At 35.7% G+C, this 16,181-nt stretch overlaps 1 protein-coding gene across 2 annotated transcripts in view; it reads left to right on the top strand.

The window, feature by feature from the left end:
- Nucleotides 1-937: 937 nt before the first annotated feature.
- usp54a (ubiquitin specific peptidase 54a) overlaps nucleotides 938-16,181 on the top strand; it is an 89,462-nt gene continuing 74,218 nt past the window's right edge. The window contains exons 1-2 of one of the 2 annotated variants that reach the window (XM_056470463.1): nucleotides 940-1,040; nucleotides 13,655-13,745. The gene's annotated coding sequence lies outside the window, so the exon portion shown is untranslated. Of the gene's footprint in view, nucleotides 1,041-13,654; nucleotides 13,746-16,181 lie in introns of both variants that reach the window. The other variant, XM_056470464.1, reaches the window with a different exon arrangement.

Here is a 16,181-nt window from a genome sequence, read left to right as displayed (position 1 = left end):
CTGGCTTGTCTGCTGTCCTGACCTGTCTGCGATAGGGAATGTTTGGTGCATTTTGAAGCGCAAAATGCGACAACGAAGACCCCATACTGTTGCCCAACTTAAGACTTGTTTGCAGGAAAAAAGGAACAAAACTACACCTGAAGCACTTCATCACTCTGTGTCTTCAGTCCCTAAACGTCATTTAAGTTTTGTGAATAGGAATGGCAACATTACAAAGTGGTAAATGCTTTACTGTTCCAACTTTTTTTGAAATGTGTTGCAGGAACCAAAATTGGAATACGTGTTTATTTTGGGGAAAAATTCTAAATCACGAGGAACACATTAAATGTTTGTTGTATCATCTGCAATAAAATACAAGTCTAAGTAAATTTAGAAATCACTACTTTATTATTTTATTTGCATTTTCCATACTGTACTAACTTTTTCTAATTTCAGTTTGTAGAAACTTATTTAATTCCCTGAAGAACCTTTAAATGGAACGTTCTTCAGAGATTCATTTTTTAGGCTGTGAAGAATATTTTAATGATATGAAAGACCATTTTCCACTATAAAGAACCCTTCGTGGAATGAAAATATTGCATAAATATTAAATGTTTTTCACAGAATAATTTATGACAGTAAAGATTGTTTATTTCTAAGAGTGTTGGAAATTAATAAGAGTGCTTTTATTATTTAATTTCATAGAAGGTGTACGAAAAGCCATTGTGGTCTAGTCTGCAAACATTCATATTAGTATTTTCCCATGGTTTTTCACATATGTAATTTTTATATACTTCTTGAGAGAGGTAAATGTAATAATGATAGCATTAATATAATTGTAAATGGACCCGTTAAGGAAGACCTTTAAGGTTTTAGGTTCTCATCCCTTTTTCTGAACAAAATCCAAATCGCACTACTTTGACACCTGAGACGCCAAGCATCGCGAGAGTTGGTTGCCTTGGCTGCAGCACACAGTGACGCTGAGGGATGTTTAAGGTTTAGCTTCAGAAAATAAGAGATTTTCCCTGCCCACCAGCCAGGAGGAGGATGCACTGTACAAGGTAAGAAAACCACCTTTCACCATTTTATCGAAGCGAGCAATGTCGGCTTCTCCGAGGCGTAAAAGCCAAGAAAAGACGTTTCGCTGTCTGAGTTGGGAAGTTAAGACGTAGCTGCTCTTCCACAGGCATGTGCTGATCTAGTAAACAAACACAGGGATGCATCACTGTCAGAATGGGATGCGTTCAGTCATTTACGCAGCACGGCGTATTTCGGACTGGCCTTTTCTTCATTCACTGCGCTTCTCCGAGAGGGCTGTGTTGTAATCCAGGCATATGCGAAGGAGACGCGACATCTCACAAGCTGTAATGTGCTGACGAGGCTGTGCACACTATTCACTGTGGCGAACACAACGCTGCGCATCTAGAAGTTCGCCACGTAGTAGAATAAACCACATGGCTGAGGCTCGATGCATGCGTCAGTTCTGTCATATATGACAAAGCACGCATGCATTTTAGGGTTTTTAATTTTTTGGCGATTTCTTGCAGCCTGGATAGAAAAGGAATACGTCGTATTTTTGGTGGTGGTTTATTCATGTCAACGTCTCGTGCGTATTAACTTAGCCAGCACATGAACGCGTGCTTCTCACCATTTGCGGTGACGTAGTGCTTTCTCATCTTTTCAATACACTTGATTGTCCTCTAGCTGCCAATGTCATCTGGTGGTGTTTCAGGGGCTGTGCAGGTGAGAAGCGCAGAGAGTGATGTGTGGGTCATTCAGGTGTTCTTCAGTGTCTGTCTGTCATAATGCACTCTCAGAAATAAAGCTGCCACTGGGGTTGGATCTTTTCAAAAGGTACCTGCTAGTACACAAAGGATCCATATTGATACCATAAAGGAAGATTAGTACCTAAAGTGTACATATTTATTTATTCTTTAAAAGTACAAAACTGTACCTTTTGAAAAGGTACCACCTCAGTGATATCTTTATGTACCTTTATTTCTGAGAATTATTCATAAAGATTTGGAAATCTTCAGGAACTAGTAAAAGTCAAAAAAATAAATAATTTTTTTGTCTCTGCCTGAGATATCTTTAATATGCAAGGCATGTTTAAAATGACTAAATTAATTAAATAAATAAATAAAGAATAATTAAATGCATTTATAAAGTTTGATAGAGTTTGATAAAAATTTAAACCTGTTTGTTAAAAGGTTCCAAAAATGTTTATTGATGGCATGATTTAATTAATTTGACATGTTATGGATTACTAAAATTTATCTAAATAATTAAAATGCAGTCCAGAAAACAATTAATAAAAAAAAGAGCAAATGAATAATAAATGATGATAATAATAAAAGGTTTTAAAAAAGTAAAACAGTATTTGAGGTGTGTGTTGTGGGCTCTATCTATTTATCTGTCTTTCTGTCTGTCTGTCTGTCTGTCTGTCTGCACTCTCAGAAATAAAGGTACAGGAGCTGTCACTGGGGCAGTACCTTTTCAAAAGGTACATATTTGTAATTGAAAGGTTCATAATGGTACCTCAAAGGTACTTTTTGGGTACATTTGGGCACTAATATGCACCTTTGAGGTACCACTGTGGACTCTTTGGGAGCAAATATGAATCTTTTGAAAAGGTACCTTATACTGTACCTTTAGGGTTAGGGTTTCTGAGAGTGTGTCTGTCTATCTTTCTACAAAGTACTTTTTGTTTTAGTTTGGTCTGGAGACACATTGAGATCGGTTTATTTCTGTCGGTGAAAATGGCAAGATCATAAAATCATAATAGCGTTCATAAACAGAGTTGTTTTTCTTTCTAAAATGAACAGAATGATTGGACCTTAATGAGATGGATCACTGATGTGTGCAAAAAAATCAGTTTTCAGTGTGACGATGTGTTACATAAACAAGGTGACGGCATGTCTATTAATACAGGGAAAAGGAGTGATCAAAATAGACACCCCTCCATCCAAACCTTCTCTTTATGCTCTCTCGTCGCCCCCTCTTTAACAATCGCTCTGTGAAAAGTAAATAAGAGCCCTGGCATGCATGCGAAAGAAGGCTACTGATTGTTATGTAAAATTTAGAAATGAATAAATTAACATACTGATGGTCAGTCCTCGCGGGCCTGCGCTCTGCTGTATTCATCAGCAGACAGAGCCTTCGCTCGGGCTAATTGGTTGGGGGGTGTATGGGATTCCTGTAAATTTCACAACATGCTTTTAAGGGCTTACGACAGGAAGGGGCAGAAAAGCCCTTGAGGGTAACTTTTATCAAACTTCTCAAGGTAGAGGAGCATTTGCGCTGAGAGGGTGACATTCATGTGTAAATCAAAACTCTGTCTTCATTTGATATCAGCCAAGGTCTTTTCCTTGTGAGAGCAGTTTTCCTGCTTCACAGAGTTTCCAGTATAGAGTCTGGCTGCAGAATTGCACTCTCAGCTCACATGCGCTGCTATTTGGGTGATGGTGAATGCACTCTTTGGAGAAGACACACAAACAAGCTGTAGTCTGTCAATGCTGAACACAATTGAACAGCAGATTGCCGTTTAAATGCATAAAGCTTCTCCTGTTTTGTAGTCTCTTACAGGGCTGGATGATAAGATGGTATCACTATTTATTGATGGTATACCATTTTTAATATTAATAAAAAATTGCTTGGTATGTTGCAATAGGTATTTGAATAATGATGTTTGGTTCCTTTAGTTGAAAGCTCATATTTGATTATCATAATTATCATTGTTTGGAGAGTTTGAGGTTTACTCTTTCATTATTACTGACATCTTACAGATGTTGATCTAATTTATAGTTTGCCTGCCATTGCACACTATTTGTAACATTTTATTTATCAAGTTTAAGAGTCTTACAGTTATGTCTCAGTAATGTTGTTAAATTAAAATAAAGTGGTTAAATTAAAGAAAATCTACTGGACTTTATTTCTAAATGTGTTGGTAAAAAAAATACAACAATTTTTATACTGAATGATATAAAACTTTATATTGTGATAATTATTTTTGCTATATCGCCCAACCTTACACTGTAAAATATTCCCAGAATTTCACAATATGTTACTGTAATTTTTCCACAGTAAACTACATAAGTATCACTTTACAGGATTTAACAAATTTTTTTTTTGTATTCAGAATTTATTGTGAAATTAAGGCAGGCATCATAATTACAGAAAATTACTGTTAAAAAAGGCTATATTTTTGCACGTTAGTTATAGGATTTCCAACACTCTTTATTTTATTCAACATAGAAATTAATACAGATGCACCTTCATGCTAGTACAAGCACTTTTTTGATATTTAGACATATTTACAGAATTATTGTTATTATGTACTACCTTACAGTAATTTACTGTAAATGTACATACAGTACCTTACAGTGAAAGTAATGCAATTATTAGTCAGTAATTTACTGTAAATGTAAGGTAGAATATTTTACACTGTAGTCTCTTACATATTAAATGAAACTGATAAGTATTCTTTTTATGAAATAAATTAAATGTATTTTGTTGTCCCTGAAAGGTAAAATTGTAGTGGACTCGATAGGTATTATTTCAAAAACATACACATTGACTACTCATACATATATAAATGCATATAATTTTTTACAGTAAAAATATTCTTATATAAATTTCATTAAAATGTGTATATGTTAAAACAATATTAGAGAATGTTTTTGAAGGAAATATTTAAAAAGGTGTGTACTGGATTTTAAAATTTTTTTATCATTTACTAAATTGAAAGTTTTGAAAATTGAAAATTTATCATTGTTGTTGTTTTAATGCATGGTCTTGTATAATGCTTATTTTTTAAGAAACTGTAATGATTTGAAATTGTATACTGAATATAAATCAGTGATGTTGTCATGAATATAGCTAATGCTGCTGCAATGCTAAAATAAACAAACAAACACAGATATATAGAAGTGAAATCATTGCTAATCAGTATTTAACAACAGTTTGATTGACACTGGAATAAAATATTTTTAAATTTCTGTTCCACTTACATCAGGGAATTCTATATATCCTTCTAGAGGATAAGAGTTCATTACTTGGACAGATGGAATGAGTTACTCCAACACAATCTCATTGCAATTCATAACTTTTTAGTGGCTAAATTTCATTTGTACAATTTGCTTATCCCCCAATGACAGTTGGGTTTAGTGGCAGGGTTGGGTGCCACTTTTTAAAATTGCACATTTTCATATGATTGAACTCATTTGTATTTCATATGAATTAGCCACAAAAACTGGTGCAACAAAACAAAAACAATTACTGTTAAACATTTTATCTACTATGACTTACAGAAGACCCACAACAGTTTACATGAGATATTTGTGTTTCTCTACATCCTCATTAGCCACCACCAACATAGTGGCTACTCTTCCTGGCGTCCAACAAATGAAATGACAAATTTACATGAAATTTAACAAAATTTACAGTAAATAAAATACTATTTTAAAACATTACAGGGCAACGGCAAAATACTGATCAATTGTCATTTTGTCAAATCCTTACTTTGCTATTATCCTTCAAACCACCAGGGTGTACCCATCTGGCAGGTGTAAGTTTTAAATCATTTAAATTATAAAACAATTTAGTATTCGAGCCCAATAAAACTTGGACAGTGAAAATTTTTTAATGAGATTGATACTGTTAATGAGACTGTGATTCCCACAGCAAAACAGTGCAAATAATCAATCACATTTGGACTGTCATTGCCTGTTAGTACCACACAGTATACTAACAGAAATAGACTTGCACAAATAGTTTATTACAGACTAAAATTTTAAACGGAGTGGGTAAACATCAGTATATAATTTATCATGTGCATGCCATACAACATTTAATAAATGAATATTAACATGTATGCAAGCAGACACTGATGTCGTATTTGTCATGTTTCTTTAGCTTTGGTCAGTTAGCAGTGGACAGTTATTATTTATAGATGAATGATGAGAGGAGACTTTCGAACCAAAAAATCACAAATATATTTATATTTTACATCCACAAAAATTATTTGAAACATTAAATTTGTGCATTTTGACAATATAAAATGGCGTCACGGTGGCACGGTGGGTAGAACGATCGCCTCACAGCAAGAAGGTCGCTAGTTCAAGCCCCGGCTGGGCCAATTGGAATTTCTGTGTGGAGTTTCCATGCTGTCCCTGTGTTTGCGTGGGTTTCCTGGGGGTGCTCCGGTTTCCCACACAGTCCAAAGACATGTGCTATAGGTGAATTGGATAAACTATATTGTTCATAGTGAATGTGTGTGAATGCAAGTGTGTATGGACATTTCCCAGTGTTGGGTTGCGGCTGTAAGGGCATCCGCTGCGTTAAAACATATGCTGGATAAGTTGCCGGTTCATTCCATTGTGGCAACCCCTGATTAATAAAGGGACTAAGCTGAAGGAAAATGAATGCATGACAATATAAATATCAAACCAACAAGTGTGGTTTAACGGTCCAAATGTGATTTGGTGCCACTGCTTCTTTATCAGTTGATAGCAAACGACTTTATGCTTGAGTTTTTGTCCAGATTGCCTTTAACTGTATTTGTAGAAATGCTTTTAGACAGAAAAATGGAGAAAGAGTAATGCTTTCAGAGGTCTAGCTCTCTTTTTGAGTGCTGCTCAAAAACACACGCACCTTCCTGTTTCTCATTAAGTTCTGTCTGCTGGCCTGCAGCTGATAGTAACATGTAACCCGTGTGACTGTCTGGATCTTTTATTATGTAACAGCCTTTTGGTTTTACTTTACACTTAATCTTTTAAATAACTTTAAACCTGCAGCGTTCTTTTAGTAAACATGGATAGAGTGAATATGAATGCTTAAGCAATACTTAACCATCCTTGAATGCAGTTTTATTAAAAGATAAACCCTGTGGCATTCATTTTCAAATGGCACAAGCAGGATGTGGAAACAAAACAGATTGCTGCAGTATTATTCAAGTTTTGTTATGTTTTGAATTATAATGTAATAGATGTACTGATGTATGTGTCTGTGAAGATCAAGCAGCAACCTCCCGCTCTCCCTCGTGAAGCTAATACAGAAGTAAATGAAAATGCAATTCATGGAAATTCCGATAATCCTGGCTCCATAATAGAGCTAATTTCTATTGAGCCCACTGTTAAAATGGTCAGCTTTACAGCCGAACAAAAGGTGTTTACAGCCTGGTACAAAGAACTATTTTGGTTCATATAGCTAATATTACCCTTTATGACAACTGTGAGGGGGGTGATTTTTTTTATAACTCATTTGGTTTGAGTTATATCGTTTCGTTTATATTAAGTCTGCATAATTAAGGGCGGGGCCACTTGAGTGACAGCTAGGTCTTGTCACTTCACCTCAGCTGATTCCAGCTGATTAGCTGCTGAACTTGGCATGTACATCGTATGTTTTGTTTTATGTAGCTTTACACAGTCATTTGTTTTTTGGAATTATTTCCTACAATTATCAGATGATATGGCATGCAGTGTGCACTTAATTGTGCTCACAAACCATTCATGTGGCCTCCATTTCCCAGGTGAGTGAAATTTTATACTTGTATACCATATCTACAAATGAATTTGTTTTATTTAAGATCATTTATCATTTAAAATTTTCTTTAAAACTTGAATGCACTCCAGAATCTGAAAGATTGATTAGCTGTAGGCTATAGAACAGTCATCTGAAACATTGTCATACAGCGTTATGCCTGGATTTCATAAATAGGGTTGCATTTACTAACACAGGAGTAGTTTGCGTTTTCCTCCTGTAGAAAAACATTATAAGAACAATGCTTAGTGGCTCAATGTATTACAACAGTACTTTTAAAAGTCTAAACACTATATCAATATAGTGTACAACCAAGCACACGTGGTCAGAACACAAACGAGTCACAGGTAGTAAAGTATTAAGCATTTCTCCCAAAGAAAAGCCTGTCTAAGCAATATGCAAGCAGGTGTCTGTAGCTCCGCTTTCGTTCTGCCTCTTTTCCCTTGTTCAGTATCCCCCGGTTAGTGCGATGGTGTGTGTGAACAAAATGGCAATGGTTGACCACACCTACTTGTAGCTTCTTTTGCGTTCTTCAGAAATCTATGAGTGACATAACGAATACTACGTCCATATCTTTAACAGTCTATGGTGAAGATACAGTCTACAAATACTGAATTGTATTGTAAATTAAATTGTTTTCAAAACGTTCGGTTTTAAACCTGTTTTTTTTTTATTGAATGGCTAAAATGCATTCAGAGTTTTCAGGTTTTTTATTTATTTGAGTTAAATGTCACGTAAATGCTTCCTATTATCCTGATTCGGTACTCAAGAAATGAAAAGTTTATTTGCAAGAAACGGATAACACAGTTTTTATGAAATTTTATTATTATTATTATTATTATTAATCATTTTGCAAATGAACTTTTCAATGCTAGTCTTATTTGTATTCATTTTTATAACATAATTTAGTTAAGTACAATTAATCTTATTCACTAATTATTATTAAATAATTATTATAATTAGATTGTTTTACATTTTCTTTATTTGTGTTTTCATTTACTAATGTGTGTACATTTGTATGAATAAAATGTGTATTTATTTTATTAATTAAATGATATATTCTGTATGCTTTTTCTCCAAACATTTCCATGGATCCAGAGTCATCTCTAGTTTGAAATCTCCTGTCTTGTATTTGCATGACAACACTTGCAGCAATATTTTAGTACACATTACTACTGAGAAATACATATGATCCTCCCACAAATGTAAAGGTGTAAACATTTCAGCTGATTGCTTCCCCTGTAAGCTAATTTCCTATCATTACTGCGTTTAGTTTTATTTTTTAATAGCTACTTCCTAAAATGACTTAAGCTCAGTTACTGTTAAAACCTGTTGGATATTAACTGACCTTAAAAGACTGGTGTCAAACCACAAGAGACTTCTACGTTTTCTCTCTCAGACATAATTAAGGGAGGCCCTGCGATTTTAATCTGCTGGCTGGTTTATTTAATGCCTCATTGTGGGGTGCATATGAACTATTTGCTGTTCCCATAGAAAATATCCACAGTAGCTTTAACAAATAATTGGATTTGGAGGCACCGAACTGAATATTAATTGAAGCTGACAGTGCATTTGACTCACAGGGTCATTACACAGTGTGTTTAAGCCCTGACTTGACCTCCTATAGGTCGCTTGGGGAACTTATGATGTTTACCAGGCATAATCTTGATGTCAGGAGGTAAAAAGACTCAATTTATTAGAAAAACTGTTTGACCTTGTTTCTAAGAGCCTGTGAGTCACTGAATAGGATTTTTTATTTCTATTTTACTCCCTCCTATTCTTTCTCTCTCTCTCCCTCCCATCTGTTTCTGCTTAAATATCTCTGTGTATTATTGAAAAAGCTTGAGTCACAGACATTCCTTAAAAACCATGAAATTTCTTCACAGCCACGAATATTTGGAGTTGTGGGCTGCCGTAAAGGAAGTCTACACCCTAAATGCCTAAACCACCTAAAAATGAGGGAGTCACAGAGACCTTACTTATCTAAAAACTACTGTACTCTCTTGCTGATGCGAAAAGAACAGCATAACCCAAATCATTTTGACCCAGACAGGCTTTAAATGGAAGAACACAATATCTACATTCTTATCTTAGGCATAATAATTTCATGGTTGAGGCCACGGTGTTTATAGATGATAAAGAATCGAGATGCTTTAGCGGCCAATTTCAAGTGTGGAAACAAGCTGAGTGAAAGAAATTCTCAGAAAGGCGCCTAATTTGGAGCACCAAACTATTTTTAACCCTCCCCCAGAATTCCCATGGGAGCACAGCACACATTTGTGAATGGCTTCTTGCGTGTGCCAGTGGCACCGTGTGTGTACTACTGACCACCCGAGGAGACGCGACGCACATATTGACGGGCGCAGTTGAGCAGTCCAAATTTAACCCCCACAAGCCTCTGCTTGGGGACAGCTTTGTTACACAGTGACAATGTAAACAGGTCAGCCATGAGGATAACTATTGATGCCAGTTTGAATCGATCTGCCAATGATGAAACTTTATTCATTCCTAGACATTACATACATTTAATTGTAGTGTCAAATTAAGATTTATTCATAGAATTTATGTTTAATAATCCTTTATTTGGGATTAATCCTGGAATCTTAGATAGTTTATGCAATTTTGTTTTTATTTTGCAATGTAATGTTCTGCTAAGAGGTTTCTGGTACTGATAAACTTCAAATATAAATAAAGGTGTCATAGAATGCATTAATACAATATGTTAAATTGTTCTCAGATATCTAAACAAAAGTGTGTGGCTTAGGTAAGTTAAAAAATTCGCCAGATTACAATTCCCTTAACAACTTTCAGAATAGGGTATATGCACAGCTAGTGTTTCTTCCCATACCGATAAACTTCCGCTGAATGGTTTATGTGATTTATTTTTATTTTTTTATTTTATACAGTTCTATTTACAGCATCGATGTTTTAATGTAATTAAAATATAACCAGTTAAATAGACTTCAGCATTTATTTGGTTGTTCAAGCGTAAAATTAGAAAAAATAAAAACTTTTTACACGCACGTGCCGTCAAGATCAGCAGACTAGCGCAGACACTCCATTGAAAATACTGAGGTAAAAGAAATGTCCATATTTTAAAGGCATGGCATTTAATGCAGTGCTTCTTGTACATTCTGAGACTCACTTTATATCATACTGTATATCACTCAGGCAGAGATTTTTTAACAAAACAGACCTTAAATGTGCTGACTTTGTAACCGCATACAGTTCACCGGAAGGATTTGACCAGGTTACTGTTAAATTAAAAGACCTTCTTCCTACTTCTGCATACATCCTATTGGTCCTAGTATGAGATGGTTGGTATTGACCATATTTGGAAAATTCATGAATATTAATGAGCTCTACTTTGAATCTCCCATAGCTCCTGTCAGTAACTGTTCTCTCTCTCTCTCTCTCTCTCTCTCTCTCTCTCTCTCTCTCTCTCTCTCTCTTTCTTATTCTGTGTGTGATGTACTCTGAAATACACAAATGCAAAATAATCATACTTCAGTTGTAAAAAAAAAAGTTTCATTAAATTGAGTGAATTTCTTGTTAAATGACAATCTTTTCAACTCGAGTGGTATTGAGGAGGTTTATTTTAGCAAGGGGTGAGTGAGCTATCTTTATGCCACCAGAGTAACCTAGGTTGCTACTGATATGTATTGTGGATGAAATATAGTCTAAATTGTATTTATACTCAACAAAAGGGGCTGACATTGAAGAGCTATTTTATAGCAGTAATTGTAAAAATTAAAAATGACACTTTATTAATATTATAAGGCAGATTACATCAAACTCGCTTTTCCATTCAAAGAATGCGAGGTGCACCAAGTTGCCTTTTTTGATGACAAGAAAAACATAAGTGCCATGCGCTTTTTATGTCACTAGGCACTGACTGAATCAGCTGCGAATTGTGCATGAGCACTGCTGTTGGTATTGTTATAATTGTAATGTTTAATAATATTGTGGTATTCAAGACTTTACTAATCTATCCTCCATCATTAAAAGTCAGTGTAGTCGTCTTGTCACCTCAACAGAAACCCCCCCTCTGTTTTCATTTGATTGGAGAATGAAAAAGATGTGACTGAAAAGCAACTCTGAGCTGAAAAGTCAGTTGCATCTTTTTCCGCTCAGAGTTGTCTTTTTTTCAACCACAGACAAGGCATTGGCTGGTATAAGATTCTGACAGTAAGATAACCTTGGATAAAAATATCACGGTGTCTGGGTATTGTGATTATTGCTCCAAAAAGTATTCTTTTTTTGAATGTCTGGGTAAAAAACAACAACTTTTCCCCCCTTTCAACACAATATACTTTATTTTGAGAAACATTTATAATATTTTGGAGCAGTAAACATGTCAAGCTAATTAATTCAAATGAATCATTGACTTCTGCTGTGTTTATTAGTTTCAAAAACACTGATTTCTTTACTATTTAAAATGGCATCTTTGGATATCTTTGCTGTTAGAAACTGTTACTGTTGTCCTAGAAAAAACCTAAAGAACGTAAATAAAAAACCTTACACGTACCTTAGGAAAGGAACATTTTAAAACCTTGACTTTTCCAAACGACGGTATACCTTGAAAACGGTTAACGTCCCATGTCTGCTGCAGACGCAGATAGCGTAATGGCAAAATTTTGAGGTTTAAGCACAAGGCGGATAAGCAGCATGCAAAATGTTCGCGGCCATTAGTAAAGTTGTCTGTTCTGTTCTGTTGATTCTATCAATAAATACAACTTGGCTTTAGGTTCCAAATTGCAATGCTTATGTAAACATATCCACAGCACAATGATGCTTTCTTGACTGCTGCTTTCTGAACGATTTTGTTGTGTATTTTATGATTAATTGGAAAGCGCACAACATCGATAGGCTTGACACTATTATGAAATATGAAATGCCAACACTAATATGAAAACCACAATAAAGCCAAATAATTGGTGGAAATTAAATTTGTGAGTGACGCAGTAGTGCAGTATGTAATGCTGTCGCCTCACAGCAAGAAGGTCGCTGGTTCGAGCCTCGGCTGGGTCAGTTGGCATTTCTGTGTGGAGTTTGCATGTCCTCCCTGCGTTCACGTGGGTTTCCTCCAGGTGCTCCAGTTCCCCCACAGTCCAAAGACATGAGGTACAGGTGAAGTGGGTAGGCTAAATTGTCCGTAATGTTTGTGTGTATGAGTGTGTGTGGATGTTTCCCAGAGATGGGTTGTGGCTGGAAGGGCATCTGCTGCGTAAAAACGTGCTGGATAAGTTAGCGGTTCATTCCGCTGCGGCAACCCCGGATTAATAAAGGGACTAAGCCGAAAAGAAAATGAATGAATAAATTAAATTTGTATTCATGTATTTATTTTAATGCATTTTACCTGCTATATTTTGCCTTCAGGTTGATGAATGTCTTAATGTGAATGGCAGTCAGATTAAGATTACAGATGACAGGTTCCTAATGTTTAAGTGCTTTGCTTTTAATTACGTCCAATTAGCAGACCTTTGAGAGAGGCTTAGCACTTAATAACAGATTTTCAAGACAAATTAGTGATGAAATTAGACCCATTCGCCCATTCACTGTCCGTCCAGGCAACACCGCCACTTTATCATGTCAAAGAGGATTACAGCAGAAAAATATCCCATATGGCATTCATTGATGTTTCTGGCTATGAATGACATTTCAATTGCTAATTTTAAATGACATTTCGGGGGTTAATCTCGCAAACACGAGGACCTACTAAATGGCCCGTATTAATCGTATAAAAGCCAGTGTTTTTAAAAATCTATTTAGAGTTTGTCATTTAAGAACATGTCAGCTGATTTTTATATTTTTAAATAATTAATCCTGAGGTAAAGCTAATGCAACCCAAAACACCCTCAGGACATGGTCACGCTTGTTTGTATCTGGCTGACTGACTCTGTATTCAGTCTCTGTTAACAGTCTTAAGTCGTATTTGCTATCTGAGGAAGGTCATATTTGTCGCAGTGTTTGGCATCAGCTCACATGACCGAGTCTGTCCAAACAGATGAATGTTCTTTATGAGCCGTCACATGGTTTTTAGCGGTACCCTGCCTATCCCTTTAAAAGCAGGAAGGAGGGAGGAGCTTCCTGAGGAAACAGGTGTGTGCTGATAGGCATGATGTCATTGTTTCAGAATCACCTGGAGAAACCTGCATGATTGTCAGCAAGAGATACACCTTACAGCTGCTCACAACCAGATCACAGATGTCTGCCAGACAGCCACTGTAAGTACACAGACGCTGCATGAAGCTTTATAAGAAGTTCCCTTTGTAAGCTCGAGGGTTTGTTTTACAGGCTTAGAGGAACTGTACGCTTGAGAGCTGTAGCTGACAGGTGCGACTGCTCTGTTTTAAACATTTAGTGGCTTCATTCAGGCTTTCTGTCAGTTATGAGGGAATCCTAGAGCGCTCCGTTGTTACTGAATGATAATAATGTACAATACTTTAAGCACTACGCTGTGTATGGAAGACATCAGATAATAAAAGTTTGGCTTTTTCCTAGCAGGCTTTGACATTGCACTGATTTAGTCAAGCTGTATGTTATGCCATAAAGTAGTCTGTTCACTTTGCACAGATTTGTTTTTAAATGCCATGAGCTGTGCTGTTTCACGCAATGAAAAATGATACCTTGAGAGGATATGAATGCAGGAAATTGCTAAAAAGATATTAGGATTCATATATACTGTACAGGCAATGAAAAGTGGTGAAGAAGAAAGCAATAAATTCCAATAGTGACCTATTTTCCATTCATAGCTGGGGTAGTATTGGTGGAGCAGATGTAGGTTTAGTCAGACACAATGCATAAGGAGCCTTTTTGTCCTCTGATGTCATAAAATGACTACAGTGCCTGTGTGTGGTAATCACATGACAGAGTGAGTAAAGCCAGCCTCGCTGTCCAGGAGGTGTCACTCAGCGAAGATGATGTCATTCAGGAAGTAGATCAAGTAAAGCAGGAATAGTCAGCCAGCAGACCTCTGAATCACCCGGATGTTCCTTTTTTCTGATGTATTTCAGATGAATGTATATGTAAATTCTGTGTTTGGGTCATTGTTCTGTGGTTTATATGTGATCATTTACATGATGTACCTGCTTCCATTCCCTTCTTTCTCACCTTGCTGTGAGAAGCGGGTTATAAAAGGCTTTTTTTAGTTCATGCAAATGAACACTTACAATAAATACAGTAGCCAGGGTGGCCTAAAATGTAAAAAGTGGTGAAAAGCTGATATTCATTTGATATATTATATGTCGCGATGCTGTGTTATACATATCAAATTGCTAGTTATATGTTTAGATGTACTATATATACATTTTCCAACCAGGAAGGATGGATAACGATCTCTGAAAGGATATTGTGAGGTCAGTCACAGGTAAATTTTGCCCTACAGCATTTTCATATGGGACTTTTCATACACAATTTTGGTTCTTGTTGTAATATTTTGTAATGCCAAAGTTATGTAACACTATTATCAAGTGTATTAGATAATCATATTAACATAAATGAGTTTGTGTATTGATTTAAAGGTTTCCCCAACTAAATGTAAAGTAAATGTTTCTTCTGGGATGATAATGGGAGGACAGTCATCATTAATGAGTGCAGTTGTGAAGCTAGGAAAACAATTTTGTTATTCCTTTGGGACTGGGGGAGGAAACTAGTGGTAGAAGAGTGCAAGCATTATGAATGAAACCTTTTGTTTTTCAACTAAAGCTTTTGTCTTTTTCGATGAATGGCCCATTGTGGGAAACTGTACAGCGTCTCCCACATTAAGTTGACATTACAAAACATTTTCTGTTTGTTTATTATTATTATTATATTGTGGTATGGCTATTTTATGTGAGATACTGACAGTGGCTATGTTAGATTGTGTTATTTTATTTTCTCATCATATTTTTGGTGATATTTAGATATTTCATTTAATTGGGATTCTTTTATTTATGTGCAGGCTAGATATATCTTTTTTTGTGCAGTTTTAATTTACTGTATCATTTCTAAGCAGTGATATGATTGATGTGCTGTATGAATCATAACCTCATTTCATACTGTAACAGAATGGAGTTGAGCCTGTTTGGTTAGTTCAAGACAAACATCTCAAAAATCACTGACAACACAAAATGCCACTGTGTGTTTGGCACCATCTTGTTATTCCACTTTTACCAACATGTCCTGGCAAGTATGTGAAATGATTAGTTTGATTGTCTGACACCAGATATATATTAAATGCCATGAATCCATGTCAGAAATTGTGTTTATAGTGGTTTTGGGGCTTTTGATGTTCATCCTTTGGTGTGGTCAAAACTTTTTCATACTTAAAAGTTCATTACAGTCACCACATCAGTCTGTTTTTTCAGAAGAAAAAACCTTTAACATCTGCCAATGTAAAGTTCAGCGTGGACTGGCCCTCCCTTCCCTTCCTTCCTTTGTGTGGTCACCAAAAACCAACTATAGCATTTTAGACAGGCTTTCTGTGAAATAGAATCACATACTCTGATCAACTAATGGAATATCTGGGTGACGCACAAAACATAACATTTGGGTTTTGACCACATTTGGTCATGTTGTGAGTGTGACTATAGTTAATTCTTGATTATACTTTACAGCCTAAAATTATTAGAATAAACTTAAGAACTTGAAAGGGATACAATTTATTCTTGCTCGTGCAGTTT

This window comes from Danio aesculapii, chromosome 13 (genome assembly GCF_903798145.1).
Source record: "Danio aesculapii chromosome 13, fDanAes4.1, whole genome shotgun sequence".
Taxonomy (NCBI): Eukaryota; Metazoa; Chordata; class Actinopteri; order Cypriniformes; family Danionidae; genus Danio; species Danio aesculapii.
This window is presented reverse-complemented; position numbering and strand designations above follow the sequence as displayed.